Here is a 21296-nt window from a genome sequence, read left to right as displayed (position 1 = left end):
AAAGATACAAAGTATGGTAAAAGAGTAATTACAGTGGACATGGAATAAGATAAGATAAGGGACATATTTTAAATTAAAAAATTAAAAGAAAACATTACTGGAGAATAAAATTTGAGGGACTTTACCACCTGGGCTTATAAAAGCTGAAGAAAAAGTATGCATTCATTGAAGTCCTGTTGATAATTTCAAGAAGTCAGCTTCCTAGCCTCAGAAGCATAACAACGTAAGAAGAGCTTGTGCTTGATTACACCACAGGCCCAACTAGTCCAGTATACTGTGTGTACAGCAGCCAACCAGCTGTCTCTTGGAAGCAAGACATAATCAGGGTAGTACTATCTTGAGCATGACCACTTCCCTGCCAGAGCCTCTCATAAGGATGTAATATATAGCCATTATGATGAGCAGCCATTGAAAGCCTTATCTTCCATGACACTGTCTAATCCCCTTTCAAAAACATTCAAGTTGGTGACCATCATTACATCTTTCAGTATACCCTTTGATGTGAAATGATCTAGTGCAGCACTGGTGTTTGCAAATAAATAAATAAATAAAATAAAAAGCCACATGTGCAGTGCAAACCTATGCCAGCTTACCCAAAACAGGTGGTACATCTACTCCAGGGTTTAGCCTGATTTTTAAAGGAACTATCCAATGTGGTGGACCCAGTCACTGAAATCTTTTCCCCTCCCCAATAGGCTCATTAGACTTACATAGGACCCACCAGCCACTACTGCTTAGAAGCAGTAGAAGTGCAAGTAGATTTGAACAAATTAGATTTCAGCTCGAGATCTTCTTGCACCCACTGGTGGGAATGCCTGCAGCAGGCCTCAGTCCTTGGGTGGGTACATGGATGTCCCTTTTATTCAGGAATATAGAGGAAGGGTAATTCTCTGTTTTCCTCACTTTTGCCACTGTATGATGGGTAGCATCTTGTAAACAAATGCAATGAATTATGAGAACACAATCATCTCCTTGATATTCATTTGAAGAGAGTGAGCAACTAGAGAGGAGTCTCTTTGGTAGCACATAGAAACATATGACTGTAAGAAGCTATTATATCATATTAGACTACTGGCCATTTCAATCAGTGTTGTCTATACTGATTAGGAACAGGTTTCCAGGCTTTCAAGCAGGACTCTTTCCCAGCCTCACCTGGAGATTTTGGAGACTGAATTTGGAACTGGCTTGGGTTCAGACTATTTTAATAATAAATAATAAATAAATTGTTTATTTATAAACCGCTTTTCCCAGGATCAAAGCGGTGTACAACATATCAATAAAAAAAATACCATGAATAACATATTAAGAATACACATTAATACAAATTAAATCCAAAATGTTAGGTAAAAACATATAATTTAACATAATTAAAATCCTAATTAGAGACCGTATCTCCCCATATGAATCTGCAAGAGCCCTAAGATCTGCAGGAGAAGGCTTTCTCTTGGTCGTATCAAGATCACAGGCTCATCTGCCGAGGACACAAGAGAGAGCATTCTCGATGGCTGCTCCCACCTTCTGGAATGCCCTTCCTCAAGAGGCTAGGCTGGCCCCCTCCCTGCTGGCCTTTCGCCACTAAGTAAAAATATTTTTATGCCGGCAGGCTTTCTGTACATAATACATGGCAGGGTGGTTTTATGGAGCAGGTGGTGTTTTAGTCTGTTTTTAACATGAGTATATTTAATGTGATTTTATATTATATTTTATATTGTGTATTTTATGTGATTTTCTATATAGACCTTTTAATTGTTTGACTTTTATAATAATTTTAAAGGTTTTATCTGTAAGCTGCCTTGGGTCCCTCTTAGGAGAAAGGCAGGATATAAATGAAATAAATAAATAAACAAACAAACAAACTGTCATCATGGAAATCACATGATCTGCCACTGAGATACAGCCCTTCCCATTGCATGTTTCTCAGCAGATAGCTGGAATAGATGACCCCCCTCCTTTTTTTTTGGACAATTCTATTGTTGTTCATTTCAAACAAAAAAACAAAAACAACAGAATAATCTCTACACTTTGCCTAATCTGATGAGGGGAAAAACTTGGTTGCCCAGTTTATTAGTCAGATTCTACCCTGTTGGTTTCAGTTGCCTTGGGCATTCTAGGCATGTTAAACACTGTCAGAAACAGTATGCTTCATGCAATGATGGCAGAGCAGGTAGCATGTCTGAGACAAGAGGGATACGCCTTACTTAGAGGTGCAGCTTAGGTATCCTGATATTGTCAGGTCATGCAACCTAATGTTGTGGTCCATTGGATGTCCCAGGTTTAGTCCAACTCCAATATGAATGATAATTCTATAACTTAATTCAAACAACAACAATAGCAATTCAGTCATGTTATAACTGTGTGTAAAGCTGGCTGTTTTCAGTTGCTATGCAGCAGAGTCAAGAGCAAAAAAAGGGGAAAGCTGAGAATTAGGGACAGGGAAGCTACTGAAGAGCTGCATCCTAGAATGACAATGAGTCAAGGACAAGCTGAGCCAGAAGCAGAGCTGAGAAGCTTGCAGTGCTGGGTGCAGGTCCAAATCCCAGCCCAGCTGTGCACACCAAGAGAGGAGGGAACTTTCCCCCTGGCAATTATTCATATGCCTCAATACTATCTTCCCGTCTGACAAATCTTTGCCAATTAAACCAAACTTTAAAAAATTAACTCCTTTTTTATGTCATGCCTTCACAAGTACCATCCTCATACAACTATAGTTTCTGCATATATGTAATGCACTTTAAAATCCAACAACTCCTTTAATAATCTGGTGAAGAAATGCTGGAACCTGCCAGTTTCTGCTCACTCATACTATACCTCCCGAGAAAATGTTCTCGCATCTCTGTTGGCTTTCAATGTAGTTGAGAAATCATTAGCTTGCACAGTGAGACATGTGTTGGGCAAAGGGTGTTAGGAAGGACTACACACTTTTTTTTCATGTCCAAAGCTAAGTGTTTTTGGCACTATCCCTTTTGCTTCCTTTTGTCAGATAGCAAATCTAAATGAAGCATCAGCTTTAACTCCTTTCTCCTCCCAAATTTGTATGCAACTCCTATGCTAATTTTGCTTTCAGACCATGAGCATCCATCTTAAAGGAAGCATTTAGCCTGAAGTCAATTAATAAATTGAGCAAAATGTCTGTTTGATTAAAACTAGTGTGTGGATAAATACCTCAGATGTGTTATATTCCTACACTGTCCTTTAATTAAGAATTTAATGCCCTGCAATTATCCAATTTATTCTCTGTTTCTTTCGCTCTTGGCTTAAATTCTTGTCTTGCTGCCCATAGAAAAGTCTCTGGGTCCTTATTCTTCCCTCATCGCACACCACCAGGGAGGCTTCCTTGACAACAAACACAAAAAGGAACATCTCCGTTCCATCTTTTGTTCCGAATGGGCGCCCAAGTGGAATAGTCAGTGTGCATCATTTTAATTCAAGTCACAAATGAGCTCTGCTATTACTCTAGATTTCTGTGGGAATGTGTGCTTTCCCCCCCTTTTTTGTTAATGGGAATGTACAGCTTCTGTCACATCCATTTTTTAAAAAGCCTTTTTCTACCACTTTTTTAAAATCTATCCTGGTGCAGCAAGTGTACTTAATGCATGAATATGAGTATAGAACAGGGTAATAAAGCAACAAACAACAATAACAACCAAGTTCACAGAAAAGCTTTGAAAAATTACATTTTTGGACTACAGGTTTTTGTATCTTCAAGCCGCTGGCTGGGGGGGTTCTGAGTGGGAGAGCCCAAGAAAGCAACTTCCACAAGATTTGCTTCCAGAACTTGGGACTTCTCCCCTAGTGACTGGGTCTAGAGACTATCACTCACAAGAACAGATGCTTGGTGAATTCAGCCTTTTCATATTCTGAAGTGAAATCACCTGATCCACACTGCTTTCACTGATGTGTAGATCAGGACTTAACTACCTATTTGATTTCACATACACACCCCAATGTTGTGTGATTGGCTCATAAAGAATCCACATCAAAATGCATTTGAAAAACAAACAGTTGGAAATTTAGACTTCTGGGAGAAAACATATTTATCAGTGTGCATTTTGAATGCCACTGTGCAATTACAAATGCATACTTCAAGAGAAAATGCATTTAAAATTTGTGTTTATGTATATATTTAATTGCCAAAAACATAGATTCCCAAATTCAATGCAGGAAGAACATTGGACAAGCTTATAAATGAATACAAATAAAAGAGACACAGGCTAGAAATAAATGCCATTCCTCCTTTCTAGACCTAGTGTGTCTGGTACAGCTGGTCTCTCATTGGTTGAATAGGGCAAAAGTAACTCAATATACTAGTATTTGACTTGGGCCACATGTGGACCCCAAGGAAACCATGTTGCACCCCCTTTCAAAAGCCCCCTGGAAAGTGCCCCCACCCAATCACAGACCTTTTTTCAAGTTATTTAAAAAGAAATAGTAGAGAAGCACCTAGGTTGCTATATTTTCTGTCTTCTCTGAGAAAGAGAGAGAGACAGAGACAAAGATCATAAGTATGTTCATTTTTCATTCATTCTGTGTACATTTCCTTCACTTTAAAAGTTCCCCTTGAAAACGGTAAAGATACTATTCAAGTTGAGTCTTCCTTGTCTGGAATGCCAAATCCAAAATATTCCAAAAACATAATGAAGAATCAGTTTTGTGATTAGTCCTAGGGCCCATCTCTAAGATATCTCATTATGTACATATATACAAATATAGGCATTCCAAAATCCAAAAGAAATCCAAAATCCAAAGCACTTCTGGTTCAAGGGATTTTGGACAAGGGAGACTCAAGCTGTATATAGTCGGTCCTCCTTATCCATGGATTTTTTTTTATCCATGGATTCAAGCATCCATAGCTTGAACATATTCAAATAAAGTATGAATTTCAAATAGCAAACCTTGATTCTCCATTTTACATCAGAGACACCATTTTCCTTTTCCATTATATTTAATGGGACTTGTTATCCATGGGGGTTCCTGGAACCAAACCCCAGTGGATAACAAGGGCCCACTGTATAACTTTAATGGTTTGACTTATTGTCATACACAAGGATAAAGCCATACACAAAGTTAGTGGCTCCCAACCTTTGGTCCTCCAGGTGTTTGGACTTCAGCTCCCATAATTCCTAACTGTTGGCCAAGTTGGTTGAGGCTTTTGGGAGCTGATGTCCAAAACAAATGTAGATGTGAGGGTTGGAAACCACTACAGAAAGGCATGCAGAAATTCTACAGGTGTACATCAGTTGGTTTTCTTCCTTGCCAAAGGCGCAGCACATGGAACTGGCCCCAAACATTTTGCTGCCTGAGGCACAATGGATAATAGCACCATATAACCAAGTCAAGGTGGATATTTTCACAATCCAGCCATGTTATTTGTGGGGAAAACCCAAAAACCTTAAGCTCCTCTCCCTGTCTTTAGTAGTAAACATGCATTTAGAACCAGCTGAATAATTAACTTGCTGCCCTTTAATGACACCCAAAACTGCTATCCAAGGCATCCTCCTCATTCTACCTCCATGTAGAGCTGTCCCTGGTATGCCATAATAAGAGGGGCACCATTCTACTTCCCCCTCCTTACATAAAACATGTATAGTCATTTGTCTCAGCAGCCTTAATGGGTTGGTCTTTATTGTGCTTCGGAAGTAAGAGACTCTTTGTCTATATTATACATATTACAAATTTCTATGCTCCAGCCCGATGCAAATGCTTTCCCTCTTGCTTGCTTTCCCCATTTATTCTGGTGGAATTTGCATCATGAAGCTGCCTAGAATACTCTCTTCCAATTTTCAAATTTGCATTCTCTGACATAATTCAAAACAAAAAATACTCTCTTCAGAGGCCCCAAACGATGTCACTAGTTAGATGACTAACAAATTTCCTTTTGCCACTTCCTGTCCCAAACCCCTTATTTTGGAAATATACAGACAACACCGTTCAAGAATACCACTCAAGCAAACTGCCATTACTTTTTATTTGTCTTGACAAGAGGCAGGGCTGAAAGGGAGGGGTAGAAAGCATGTGGGAGAAAGAAGGGAGGGGAGGCATGCCAAACTTCACAATCCACAAATACAGAACATCGCTTTTATTGCAAAATGCTTGTGGTCTTCTTTAGACTGTTGCTAGGAAACCTGTAAAAGAATTAATCAGGGAAGCATAAATGCCGCAAAATCAGGCACCAAGCAGCCGACTGAATTTTGCCAGGAGATGAAGAAACATGACTCCCTTTCCCCCTCACCAACTTATACATGAAAAGCAGGGGGAAAGGGTTTCTTGTTATGAAGCCAAACGTTAAAAACAACACCAGTAAACTATGTTGTACTCTTTGAAAGTGGCACTGTCCAAGTAGAGTGCATTTATGCCAGCCACCAAGTAGACAATTAAGTTTAACTTGTTATTCCTGGTGCAATATATACCATTTTAGAACCTGTTAAAGCCCTCAAAGTTTCAAGAATATGTCTTTGGTGCTCCATAGAAGTGGCCAAAGAGATAATAGGACAGGGGGAATCCCTTTTGGAAATTCAGTTTGGGTTACACATATCATCACTGTCATCATAATCATCATCATCACCATCTAGATCATACAATGCTAAGCACTTGATTTCCTTAATTATAAATATGCCAAATAGTCCTTTGCTTAAGTATAAATATGCCAATTATCCCAGTGAATCATTCCACAAGAAGCTATAAAATTATGGTGGGCAATTTATAGTTCTTATCTGAATAGTGGATAGCAAGCACACAACAATTTTTTATATATATACATTTTCAAGTATTGTGTGTTGCCTTCCTCTGCCAAGGAAGAGCCTTGATGACCAGCATCAAAGGCTGGCATCGGGGCAGAGTGGGGGTGTGGCATCCACACAACGCACAACCCAGCTCTGCCCCCTTGCCGATATGATGCTGTGCGCCTCACCACACAGTGAGTGGCATCACAGCACTCCTCTGGCACTGCATCCAGATGACACAGCACCAAAAGAGTGCCAAAAACCACGGGGCTGGTGCCTAGGATGCCCTTTCTATGGCCAAAAAGGAGTCACTTTTTGCAGCTCCTTTTTATGTCATGGAAAGGCCAGATTGGGGCCACGGCACGTAATTGCCACGGCCCTGATCTGATACTGAAAGGGGAGGCGTGTTCACCCCCTTAATACCTCCATTGCTGCTGATATTCAGAGTCTATTATTCCACTGGATGAATAAAGTTTCTGTGAGTCCTTTCAAACTAATGCTGTATTTAATGATACTGAGAGAAAGAAGCAAAACAACATTTTAATGCAGAAGCCCTTTCCCTTAAAAGGGGAAGCCAATGCAATTCTGGAAACATATATCCCATCTCATTTTCAATTCTCCCTCTGTTTCTGAAAAAAAATCAGATCAGAATTTGTAATTCACAGAGCAATGTCACCACATGCAGATGTTATGCACCAGTTTCTGCACATTGGTTTCAGTTTTGGACACTAGTCTTATTGCTGATCAAGTGTATCAAGGGTATCAGATATCATGTATGTATCAATTCTGTCCTGTGTTCCTAGTCCTGCCCCTGACTAAACTCAATGGGAATTTCAACTATGCTCTGTTCTCTTCCCTTCTGTTCAATCTACTTTGATATTTGTATCTTTTCCTCAAAATTGATTTAATCCTCTTTCATTTAGTATAACTTAAATCTATAGCAATTTTGTTCATTTGAGAAGCAAAACCTTGAATTTTATTCCCTGATTGAAGTGCCAATGTCTCAATATAGTTGAGAGATTTAGCTATCAGCATCTTACTATAAGACACATTTGAAGAACCATCTCTTCTGGCAGGCCTATCCAGGCAGTTTTTAATCATGACTTTTAAATATTGATTTTATATTTAATTATTGTTCTACGTATTGTAAAATAAATATTGTGTAGATCTCTTAATAGGTGTATTTTATGCAGTTTAATATGCATATTTTATGTAATGATTGTGTTTTAACTATGTCGTAACCCACCTCAAGCCATGAAGAGAGACAGGTAAGAAATAAAATTGTTGTTGTTATTGTTAACTGTCCAGTTGACTGAAAAATAATTAATCTATTGAATGTTAAATCAAGGGCCAAAACACACTGCAGAAATAATCCAGTTTGATGCTGCTTTAACTGCCTTGGCTCCCTGCTAGAGAATTCTGGAAACCATAGTTTTGTCTTCTCTGTTAGAAAGCTCTGGTGCCATAAAAAACTACAGTTCCCAGGATTCCCTGGAACTCAGCCAGGGTAGTTAAAGCGGTCTCAAACTGGATTATTTCTGCAGTGTGTTTTGGCCGTAAGTGACTAAGGGAGTGAACTGGTGGGTGGGATGAGGATTGTGGCAGAAGGCCAAAGCCTAAATTCAATTGTTAGTCCCAACTAGAGTAAACCCGTTGAATCCATAGCTAAACATAAGTTGGAAATGACTTGAAGGCACATAACAGAAACAATATGAAAAGATGGAGCTACATCTCTCTTGCTATGTTTCTGGATTAAGGGTCAATACGTGTGCAAATCCCAATGATTGTATGGGTCTTTTTAGTTGGAATACCAAATGGATTTAGGCCAAAATCTCCAGTCTACAAGCATACAGTATATACATGGGTATATTGTAGATGAGTGGTATAACAGCCGGGAAGGGGGGGGGGGGGGAGAGAGAGCTTGCCACTTGAAAGCCAACTTACATTTGTTCTATTCACATAACATCAGGGCTTCTAGAAGATTATCACACCAGTAATTATAGTATGAACAAACTGCCATAGTTTTGATTTGGCAACAGTTCTGATCGCATGACGCAGTGCACAAACTATAGTTATCCTGTGTCAAAACCAGCACTTTTCATTCATGGGGAGAACCTGTGAATGACTGTAATTATGTGACAACGGCATGTCTAGAGATAAATGTGATTGCTGGATACACCATCTTTGTGTGGTCTCACAAGATCAAGGTATCATGACTGTGAGGCTACAGTGTCTATTGTTTTCTTGCGTGAGATGTTAAAGTTGTGCAATTACACATGTACAGCGTTTTTTTTAAAAAATGCAGGCACAATCTCAAGAATGTGGTCAGTTAATGTTGCTTTTACCGTGCATGCATACCATATCAAAGGACAGTGCTATCTAATGCATAACTGCAGTGCAATGATACAATTTTCATTTATTTGGGTTTGCAAACGGCTAAATGTCATAGTGTGATAATCTTCTTAATATCCTTAATACCTACTGCTAGTTTACGGCACTAGCCATTCTACAATATAGCCCAGTGATGGAAAACTTTGTTCAGTTTGCGGGCCAAATTTAGAAAACATTTTTGGGGTTTTGGGGTTGTTGAGGTTTTTTTTGGGGGGTTGCTTGTTTTGGAAGATGTGGCTGGCAAGGCTGAATGAAAAAGGGAGAACTGAAAATGTGCCAATAAGTAATCCTGAGAAGAACCCTTTCAGCCTTTTTGCAGTGGGGGAAAATCCTATAAATCCCATCATACAAATGTTATTATCATGATGTGGAAAAATAAAGGCCTTACTGAGATCCATGACCAGGTTCACTCAGGGAGTCTAATAAACTCGTTGAATGTATTAGAAACACGAATTAGGGGAATTTATGTTGGAAAGCCAGTCAGTTCTGTGAAACTTTCACTTTAACTGAGTACACAGCAGCTGGAAATACTGCTTTTTCTCTTATCTTTCTCCTGGAGAAGACAAATGCCATATTAAAAGTAGTTTGCACATGTTTCAGACAAACTGTGAGACAGTTTGCAGAGTTCAGTTGACAAAAGTGACCAGTGAAATGAATGGTGGAGAGAGCCATCCATTAGAGTTGTCTGTCTAGATAGTGTTGCCATTTGTATATGAACCTGATATGACAAGAAGTGTTCTCAGCCCAGAGGCCACTTGTTCTTCAAGTGACAATGCTTTCCAACTTTGAAGCCAAATCTCCCATTGGGGGCATGCAACATTCTCCAGAACAGGTTGAACAGGACTTAGGCAGGCCTATCTAGTATATTTGACACCCAGTATACCTCCTAGTCTGTACAACAAAATTATTTCTAATAATTAATCATAATAATGGCCAGAAAAGAAACAGACTATCAGACTGGCATCAAAGGCCAGCATGGGGGCGGAGTGAAGATGTGGCATCAACACAACACATGCCTTGACACTGCTCCCTTGCCGGTGTGACGCCGTGTGCCCCACCACATGATGGGTGGCATTATGGTGCTCCTCTGGCACTGCGTCCATGTGCTTTTTTCAGCTTCTTTTTGCACTGTGGAAAGGCTAGATTGGGGCCATGGCATGTAGTTGCCGGCAATCCGGCAAAGAACAAGGCAGCTGCAGGCCTCCCCTTAGGGGCTGTCTGTTCAGCTCCACACACATTAAAAACAAAAAACAAAACAAAAAAAACCTGTTTTACCAAACCACTGTAAACACTGTTTACAGATTTTTTAGAGACTCACAGTAAACATATATCTTTCTCAGTGAGTTTTTATCTATCCATCTATGCATCTATCCCCTTTGCATCTGGAAGCATCCAGTTCAGCTTTCAAGAAGCCAAGGGAAATTTAAAAACAAACAAACACTGAGATTCATCTGGAAACCCTGTAATGATTGTCATGACGTTGCACTGTGTGCTGGTATGCCAATGTCCCCATAAGAAAACAACACCTCTGCTCCTTCCAGAGGCAAGGTTTCTCTACTCTAACAATGTCTGGGGATCGTGCGATAGCAATAGCAAACACAAAAAGCAAAAACAGTCTGTCCAGATGGGCTGGATACTTACTTTTTAAAATGAAATCTTAGAATTCAGGCAGCTAAAGTTCCTAATGGGTACTAGGTAGAAGGCCTAGATCCTGGATTTAATCTGACCAATCTGGTCAGATGGAGATCTTACAACATGAGCCTTGAATACCCACCCCCCGAACTCTAGAAAATCTCCACTGGACTCATCGTTCTGCTGAAAAGAAAACTGTAACTCACATTTGATGATGAACGGAAAGGAAAAAGGAAGAGAAGGGGGAAAGAATCTACAGCCCTTTTCAGACTAATTGATTTCTGTTTTAGTATGAGCTTTTGTGGATATCAGTCCACTTCCTCAGTCATTGCATCTGAGGAAGTGGATTGATACACCCAAATGTGCATAATAAAACAAGATTCCTTGATTCCCTCCTTTTTTCTTTTTCTTTTCTTTGCCTCCCTCCCTCTCCCTTTTTATAATAGGGCTACTTCTGTGAGTGGGAATGGTTTGATTTTCAAAAGGAAGCTGAAGCTACAATAATAATAATAATAATAATAATAATAATAGGATTTATTTATATGCCGCCCAATCACTGGGAATCCGAGCGGCTTACAACAAAGGGGATAATAGACCGTTCCCTGCCCTCAGGCTTACAATCTAAAAAGACACGACACAAAAAGAGAAGGGAATGTTGGGTGGGAGGGGATCAGGTCCAGCATTCTTCTCTCCCTCTGAGGCCTGGACCAAGGCAGATGGACTGGAGGGAGAGCTCCATTTCTTAATCGAGGCTAGGCCCAATGGCGTTGAGCCTATCCTTTCACTCCCTCCCAGGCCAGAAGATGACAGTTGGAAGGAGATAGGGGAGGGCTCTTCCTTCAGGCCCAATGGTATTGGGCCTGTCCTTTCACTCCCTCCCAGGCCAGATGACAGTTGGAAGGAGGGAGGGGAGGGCTCTTCCTTCAGGCCTGATGGCGTTGGGCCTGTCCTTTCACTCCCTCTAAGGCCAGAAGATGACAGTTGGAAGGAAGGAGGGGAGGGCTCTTCATCTTCAGGCCCAATGGTGTTGGGCCTGTCCTTTCAATCCCTCTAAGGCCAGAAGATGACAGTTGGAAGGAGGGAGGGGAGGGCTCTTCCTCTTCAGGCCAATGGCGTTGGGCCTGTCCTTTCACTCCCTTCCAGGCCAGAAGATGACAGTTGGAAGGAGGGAGGGGAGGGCTCTTCCTCTTCAGGCCTGATGGTGTGGGGCCTGTCCTTTCACTCCCTCCCAATTGCCTCATCCGATTCCCTCCTTCCTTTTCTCTCTTAAGGAAATTCCAGTGAAGGGAGTGGACAGAATTGGCTTCAGTTGATCCAAGTTACAATGCCTGCTTCTGCATTAATCTGGGGACAGAGCACACCCATCAACCCCATTTTTGTACCTTCATTTTGTCTTGATTCAGACGTAGTTCATGGATTCATCATCATCATCATCATCATCATCATCATCATCATCTTTAATCAGGCCATTGTTGAATATAGTAATTTGTTCAGAACTTCTACATTCATCTGAACTGCAAGACATATTGTGGGGTAACATCTACATATCCATGACATCTTAGTTTTCATCTCCAATTGATCGCTCAAAGAGATTTCTTATAGATGCTAAGCAGAACAGAAGGAGATAAGGTGAACCTAGTGGATAGTTTGATGGGTTAGACTAGTGATACCTTTCTAGCAAAACTTTCTGGAATTGCAATATAGAACTGAAGGAAAGGCACAACTTGTTACATTCATGTTTTCCTAGCCTCCACAACCAGGTAATGAAGTAGACTGAGATGCAGACTCTGGCCCTGTACAGACTGGCACTTTGTGCCCGCCTGTGGGCGGAATCAGGGCACAGCATCCTGATGCTGGATGCCCTGACTCTGCCCACAAGGCAGCATGATGCCGCGTGCCATTCCAGATGGTGCATGGCATCATGCCGTGACTCTGGCACTGCATCCACATGATGCAGTGCTGAAGGGGACCCATATAGCTGCACTACTGTGGCTATGGCCTCTGTTCTGACTCTTTTTGCCCTTTCCAGGGGCCGGATCGGGGCCACAGCATAGCTGGAGATGGCTGTTCTGCCAGAGGCACCCCGGGAGACTTTCTCCCCTGCCAGACAACAGCAGGACTGACAGGGGTAGGCAGACAGACAGGTGAGGAGAAGTGGTAGTAGGAGCTCCTACTGCCCACCTTGACTAATAATAATAATAATAATAATAATAATACATTTTATTTGTATACCGCTTTTCCAAAGATCAAAGCGGTTTACAGTTGATAAAACCAAATACAACAAATCTCATAAAAATCCATATTACAAATATACAATATATAACACTAAAAACTACAACAAAATCATTCAAAGGGTAAAGCAGAGAATTGATGGCAACAGAATACACAGCTTCATTCTTCAGGGGGGAAGGCTTGACAAAAAAGAAGAGTTTTCAATCTCTTTTTAAATATTTCTAGGGAGGTCGTCAGATGGAGCTCCTCGGGAAGATTATTCCACATCCGCGGGGCCACCACTGAAAAGGCCTTTTGGGAAGTGGAGACATATTTGGATGAAGGGACTTCCAACAGATTCTTCCCGGATGTTCTGAGTGTGCGGGGCGGATTATATGGGGGGATGTGGTCCCTCAAGTAACTCAGGCCCAAGCCATATAGGGCTTTATAGGTAATAACCAACACCTTGTATTGCGCTCGGAAGCGAATGGGCAGCCAGTGAAGATTTTTCAAAATAGGTGTTATATGGTCAAACCAGTCTGGCTGCCATATTTTGTGCTAACTGTAGCTTCCAAGCTTGGTACAAGGGTAGCCCCATGTAGAGCGCATTACAGAAATCTAAGTGAGAGGTTACCAGAGCATGTACCACTGTTTCAAGGTCCCTTTGGCCCAGGTAGGGTCACAGTTGGCATATCAACCAAAGTTGATAGCAAACACTTCTGACCGTCGCATCCACTTGAGATGTCAACTGCAAGGGACGAGTCCAGAAGTACTCCTAAACTGCGAACTTGATCCTTCAGGGGAAGTGTGACCTCATTCAGGACAGGTGGATAAATTTCCTTCCCCGGGCTTGGGGAACCTATCACCAGTATTTCCGTTTTCTCTGGATTCAGACTGAGTTTGTTTTCCCTCATCCAGCCCATTACTGACACCAGGCAGACATTCAGAGGAGAGATGCCATCCTTAGTCACTGCATCAGTCGGAGACACAGAGAAACATATTTGGGTGTCATCAGCGTACTGATAACACCATGCCCCATGTCTCTGGGTGATCTCTCCCAGAGGTTTCATGTAAATGTTAAACAAAGTGGGGGACAAAATAGCTCCCTGAGGGACACCAGATGTCAGTTCCCTCTTAGAGGAGCAAGTGTCCCCCAACTGCACCATCTGGAATCTATCCGAGAGGTAGGAACGGAACCACTGGAGCGCAGTGCCCCTATACCTAACTCTCTCAGGCATTCCAGAAGGACACTGTGGTCAATTGTATCGAAAACTGCTGAGATGTCCAAAAGCACCAACAAGGTCACACTTCCCCTGTCGATGCCCAGACGGAGATCATCGACTAAGGCGACCATGGCAGTCTCAACTCCATATCCCGATCTGAAGCCAGTTTGAAATGGGTCTAGATAATCAGCTTCATCCAAGACTGCTTGGAGTTGGAAGACTACACCTGCCCCACTCCACAAACAGCCTCTACAATGAGCACAGAAACTTGCAACCACTTCTGTTCTTCTTTCTTCCCTGCTTGAGTGCAGGGGCTTTGTGCAGGGATGGGTCATTGTGACACCCCACTTAGGAGTGTCACCTGGTGGAGTCTGCACCCCCTGAAACCGCCCCCCCCCCCAGTGATGCCACTGGGGTTGTCATTTCCTGGCCTTTTGCCTGCCCCTTCCCCCAGGCCATGGGGGAAGGTTTAATGCCACCCACTGCCATGCTGGTGAAGACTTGGACTCTGTGCTTGGATAACAACTCACGCAGGCCAGTATTGGAAAATTTTGTGTGGGGAATTTGTGGATATATTCTCAGTGCTTTATAGAGAAGTGGAGAAGAAGGATTGGGAAAGTCTTGATGAGACGGAATGGGATAAAGTTAGGAAACACAAGGTTGACAGGAATTGGAGAAACTGGTTGTTTGGTATGTTCATATATGTGGGAGTCATTGCTAGGCTCCAGCCCATGTTGGCTTATGCCCTGATTAGGTACATGGATATTATACATCATGCCTATGCTGATTTTGCAGGATCAGTTTGGCTTCAGGATGAAGGTCACCCGTACTCTTCATCTTCATTCAGATCAGGTGCATTCTCAGCACTGGATGCAGATCATGACCCAGCTAGGCCTATGCAAGGCGAATGGGCTCATAATGGCCATGTTGTTCAAAAGTCCCTTGGAGGAATTCAACCCAGGGTCTCTTCAGAGACTCCTGACCAAACCAAGGACATTGCAACAAGCACCCTTGTAGGTTTCACCAGAAATGTTCAATCTGCAAAGGGACACATTCATTTCACAACTGCCCAAGAGCAATGGGAGCAGCTAACTTCAAAAGCCAAACTGCTGCAAAGGGACAGGTTAACCCCTGCTCCTTCTCAGAAAGGGGCCCAGTCCAATTAAATTAGATTACCTCAATTATCTGCTTTTTGTTTTCCTGATAAGATAGCAGCTGCATATTTATGTGACGGCTTTATGTTTGTTTTTCGCATCCCTTTCAATGGCGTAAGTAAACCTTTTCTTTCTAGAAATTTGTGTTCTGTTAAAAAGAAGATATTGTAAGGCTTAAAATTCATAAGGAAATGTTAGAAGTTAGGATTATAGGCCCTTTTAATATCCCCCCATTCTTAATTTTAGAGCTTCGCCTTTAGATATCACGCCCAAGAAGGCTCCAGGTGAATACCGGCTCATCTAACTCCTGTCTTTTCCCAAGGGTGACTCAGTCAACAATGCTATTCCACAGGAATTATGCACTGTTAAATATACTTCTTTTGATGATGTGATCTGCATTATTTGCAGATTGGGTCTCATGGCTGAATGATCTCTGATTTTATGAATCTTGATATTTTTTTGTCAGACCACCTTTGAACCCTTCCTTCTTTCTCCTCCATCCTCCTTTTTCCTCATATGATCTATTTTTCTTATCTCTTTCAAATTCTTCTCCTTGGCTCTGATTATTCTATAGTCCACGTATTCTCTTGCCACTGTACCTCTCTGATGTCCTCAGTTTTTCAGTCCAGTTTTCCTAAAGTAAAAAGATTGATGAAAAAGACAGAAGGGGCAAGGAAGACAAAGACAATGTTTTGGACAAAAGCATCATTTTGAGGAAAATGCTGAGAGAAAAATTACTTTACATTCTGTCTTAGGTTTGCCCCCCCCCCTTGAACAATTTAATCTAACCTAATTAATATTAATGCATTGGGTTCTGATCTCTGGGTCTACATTATGTTGTATATTATGCATGCTGTAGTTTCTATTAAATAGAGACCCATTTGGGATAAGGCTGGAAGAGTGAAGGACTGAACATTAAGAACATAATAATATAAGATTGTATTAGACAACAAAAAATAGGCCAGGAGTCATGGATCACCTATGAATCAGAGGCTATCCAAATGCCTACAGATGAAGAGAGAAAGCATGCAGAACTAGATTGGCCTGTAGCATGAGACACAGCTGGAGGCAGAAGAGCAACTGGACTGATTTGGCAGCTCCTTTGTTAATGACTGCCAAAATATGTGCATATTTCTGTCACTAAAACTGCTCCAAAGTCAAGTTACTTGTTTTAAATGTTCTAAAGCTACATATCATTCTTTCAGCGAACAGTCTGGTATTTGGCATGAAAAAATCCTGAAACACAAAGGCTCAGGACAAGGAAGAATGTCCATTTTCTTTCAGTGAGTAAAGAGTTGTGATATTTCACTACCTTATGAGTCAAGAACCAGTGACTCTGCAGATATTGCTGAACTACAACTTCTTCATTGACCATGCTGATTGTGGCTGATGATGGCTGTAGAATATCTAGGGCCCTGTATGCACAGGCCAAATGGAGTGTCCTCCCACCCCTATCCTCTTGGCTGGGACACCACATGACCCAAACCTCAGTTCTGGTATGAACAGACTGGATGATTTCTGTCCTGTTCAGTGCTGAAACCAGGGTATAATACCTTTAGTATGGATATAAACACATCACCCTTTGCTCTGGATCTCCCTGGAAGATCTGGAGCCCTCCGTTCTGATGCCAAGAGGCTGTTTGAAATGCATCTGCTCTGCCATCTAGCACATCTGCTTGTTAGGAAGGATCGAATTAGGGAAATTTTAATTAGCTCAAATATTGCCGAGAGGTGGCCCTAACAACACCACGTGCCGGAATCGTGTCCCAGTAGTGTATACCGGAGGTTGCCAGCACACCCCAAGAGAAAGAGACACGGATACCAATTAGGTGCAATTAAAAGGGTATCGTTTATTATAGCGCAAGAAAAATCACACAGCAAAAGGGAAAAACACACACACACATTCAATGCTACAGCAGGGGAGGGGTGAGTTCGGGAGATAGGTTTAGAAAGAGAGGCACCAGTAGGATATACTACCTTAGAAGTCTTCTCCGGGAAGTCCTGATGAAGTTTGGATGGACAGTGAATCACGGCCGCAGGAGTGGGAAAAGAGGGCCACGGAGGCTTAAGAGCAGAGTTCAAATTGGTGTGGACCAATTTGCAACCTGGTGACAATGCGAGCTCAGTTTAGCTCAGTTGATCTCAGTAAAGCTCAATGCTCAAAAACTCAAGGAGGGTCCGAAAACTCAGGGTTTATATAGTGTGAAACATATCCGGAGGCTATGGGGACTTGCTAGACAAAGGTGTTGATTGCTTGGGCTTTGTTAAGCCAAGAGCAAGCAATGGGTTGCACAATGCACTCAGGTCTGGACACAATTCAGAAAGTCATCCAAGTTGATTACTAAGTTGTTAAGCTGATCACTGGCCCATTAAGTGAGAAGCCAAGTCTATTATCTTACTTGGGCAGCAGAGGCGATTCTGGTTTGACGACTCCCCAAACTTCCTATGGAATGTTTCTTTCTAGGGCTCTGCCTTTGCAGGGCAAGCTGCCTACGTGGTCTCTCCACTTTTAGGTTAATGGCAGGTCTTCTATGGGGTCAACCAGGGGTCATAGCATAGACCGCATGTACCCCAAATTTTATTAAATCCAAACTTGGTAACATGCTGCTCCTGCTGCCAGTCACTAACTTTGAGGTCCAAATGAGATGCCCAGTCATGTGATCCAGGCTGGGTACTTCTTTCTTCCATCAGAGTAAAGCAACTTGCAGGGGTGGCAGATGAGCTGAGTGGTTTTATGAAGCACATGTGTGATCAGATGCCCAACACTAAAAGGGAGGGTCTCTGCAATGGGTGAAAGTCAGGGCAACTCTGGAGCCAGGATACTCCGAGCTTTCCAGTGCCAGTTCAGACAGTACCCAGGAAACCCAAGGTTCCTGACACCTGCTCTACACTATTTTTATTATATTAGTAATATATTTTGGAGGATTTTTAATGTTGCCCATTTTTCAAAATAGCAATAAAGGGACAGTGAGAATTCATGAAATTCAGTGTTGTCAGTCAGGAATTAGCTGTTAACAAGACTGGACTCTGCTTAAATACCAAATAAAAATATTGATTGTAGTTCATTTAACTTTATATTTCTCTATAAAATTAACATACTGTCCATGATATAGTGGCCCAAGTGTTGGATTAGGACCCTGGGGGATCAGAGTTGGAAACCACACTTGGCCATGGAAAACTACTACCTGACCTTCAGCAAATCACATTCTCTCAGCCTCAGAGAAAGGCAAAAGCAAACCTTCTCTGAACAAATATTGCCAAGAAAACACTGTGATAGGTTTGTTTTAAGATGACCATAAGTCAGAAATAAATTGAAGCCTCACAACGATCACACCCCTATTCATAAAGAAATCATCCTATAAAGAAATCATCTGGCTCTCATATAAGTGACATTCCTTATAAATTAGGGACACCTGGCAACCCTACCACTAACTCGGGGCCCAATATATACAGGCAAATTATGTAAGCATCTCTGACAACATCTACAAAGAATCACAATATCTTAAAAACTCCATTGAATAAATACATAGAACTTTATCGCACAGGGGTCCAGGCAGGGACGAGAACGGGACAAAAGGAGCCTGGCAGGGAATGGAATGAGTGGGGAATGAATTTTACCACACACAAGGAAGTCCTTCACTTGTTCCATTCCCTTCTCTTCTGCTCCCAATCCATCCCCAGAGGGGGCGATTTCTGAGAACTGTTCTGAACAGTTCTTAAAAGTCGCCCCCTCTCAAACGGATGGAGAATGGAAAGGAATGAGTGCGGGACTTCAGAGCGTGGTGAAATGCATCCCCCACTCGTTCCTAGCCCCTTCCGTTCCGTTTTCATTCTTGCCTAGAGAGCGTGGTGCGATAAAGTTCATAGTTTGGGCTTCCATGTAATCAAATTCATATCCTTATTTCCAAGTCAGTGTAGAAACAAGCTGCAGTATCCACCTCCAAACTATTCCTTAGATGCTCTTGAATGGTGGGTATACATGTATGTGTGTGTGTCCATGTGTAAACCTTTTACTGCAATTTCTCACACACAATATACAATTCACTTTATTTCTAGAAAACTGCTGACTAGCCACCCTGAATATGTCTAAGTGGCTAAGTTGTCATCGCTTTCTCCATTGTAGAAGTCTCCAAGAAAGAGAACAGGACAGTGAAGACAAGCAGGAGCTCTGGTGGGTTGGGTCTACCACTGTCATAATTGATTACATGGCAGGGTAGATACTCCTCTATCCACTTTCATCACCATTTGGAACTTAGCCTTTAGTATGTTCTATGATTATTCCACAAATATATCATACAATTTCAGTAGGAATTACACTTTTAAAATACTGGTTCTGTCACAACAGTTCATTATTCATGGCATATTGCATCTGTGATCTTACCAGGGTTTTGCATAGAAATGCCATTTCAGAACATACAAGTAAGTGGAGATATATTTATCTGTCAATTGGAGAGAGAGAGAGAGAGAGAGAGAGAAGAAGAAGAAGAAATTTAACTTGTTGAGAACTCTGTCCAGACCTGACAGTATTAGGTCATGGAAATCACTTAGTATATTCAGCACAATTGCACACCTTTTAATTTAAGTTTCCACTAGACTACATTAGCATTAGCTATAAGAGTAGAGCTGATTACAAATTTAAATTTCCAATACATTGTTCCAGTTCTTCTCCAAGCTAAAGTACATGCTGTGTTAAATAAGAGCCTCAAATTCTTTCTTACTCAAAAGTGCATAAACCCTGTCCAGATAGGAACATAGGAAGGAGAGATTTAAACTGTTCCTTTATTGTCATTTCCCCCCTCTAAACTCATTCTATGCACACACACACACACACACACAGAGAGAGAGAGAGAGAGAGAGAGAGAGAGAGAGAGAGATTTCCATTGGCAGCTATGCAAACTTTAAAAAATACCGTGAAGGAGGTGTTAAGGAAGAAAAACAGATTCACAAAAGACTTTGTCAAGATCCAGGCATTTCTAATTTTTAACAGGAGTCAGAGGAATTCTCCTGCAATAATCCACAATACACTCAAGCTATCAAAGAACCCACGTCTCCTATAATCATATCACTCATAATGATATTCAAATTCCAGAGGAGGACCAAATGCCATCTTTCTAGTCCCTTTTTTTTTGACAGACAAATCCACACCTTACCGATTACAAGGGGTAATCTTCCTATAATTTTAGAGCAAAGAATCTGGAGTGGGTGAAGGACATTTTTTACAGATGGTTTAAGGTGAAAGTTCAGTGGATCCAAGCCCTAGCTTGGCTCTCATGTTCTTGAGCAAATTATCATTGTTTTGTTGTTGTTATTGTTGTTGTTGCCTTGTCACCCATGAAATGGGAATTTAGGCAACTGGCCCACCCCACCAGTTTTATGAATCAGCATGCATCTCATGGCAGCCATTTTGTGATGGTATGCACAGTAGTCTCCCAATTGATTCCATTTGCATGGCTGTAGGTAGAGGTTGCAGTATCAATAATAAATTGTTCAGTATAATTTCTCTTTATTGCTTATCACTTTGAAAAAAATATATAGCACTATCAGTCAATTTTAATTGCCATGGCTATATTCTGTGGAGTCCAGGATTTGTAGTTTGTTGAGGAACTAGAGTTTTCTGGCTAAAAATTCTAACGTCTCATTCTAAAAAACAACAACCAGATAACCAGAGGTAAAGTGGGATGATAGTGCTATGACTGCACAGTGTAAAAGAGGCCTCAGAGAGGTGGTTTAAGGTAGGGGTTCAGTGTATTCTAGTTCTGTCTTTGCCCTCATGTTCTGGGGCAAGTTGTAATGATGTTGTTTTTGCTGCTGCTGCTACTTTAACTTACGTGAAATGAGGATTTAGGCAACTTGTCCATCTCACCAGTTTTATGAACAGGCATGTATCTCATGGCAGCTATTTTATAGTGGTACTGACAGCAGTCTCCCAAATAGGAGGAATAGAGAAAGCAACTTTTAAAATCATCT

This window comes from Sceloporus occidentalis, unplaced genomic scaffold (assembly GCF_023333645.1).
Source record: "Sceloporus occidentalis isolate IW3139 unplaced genomic scaffold, rSceOcc1.0.p SCAF_4, whole genome shotgun sequence".
In the NCBI taxonomy this organism is placed as follows: domain Eukaryota; kingdom Metazoa; phylum Chordata; class Lepidosauria; order Squamata; family Phrynosomatidae; genus Sceloporus; species Sceloporus occidentalis.
This window is presented reverse-complemented; position numbering follows the sequence as displayed.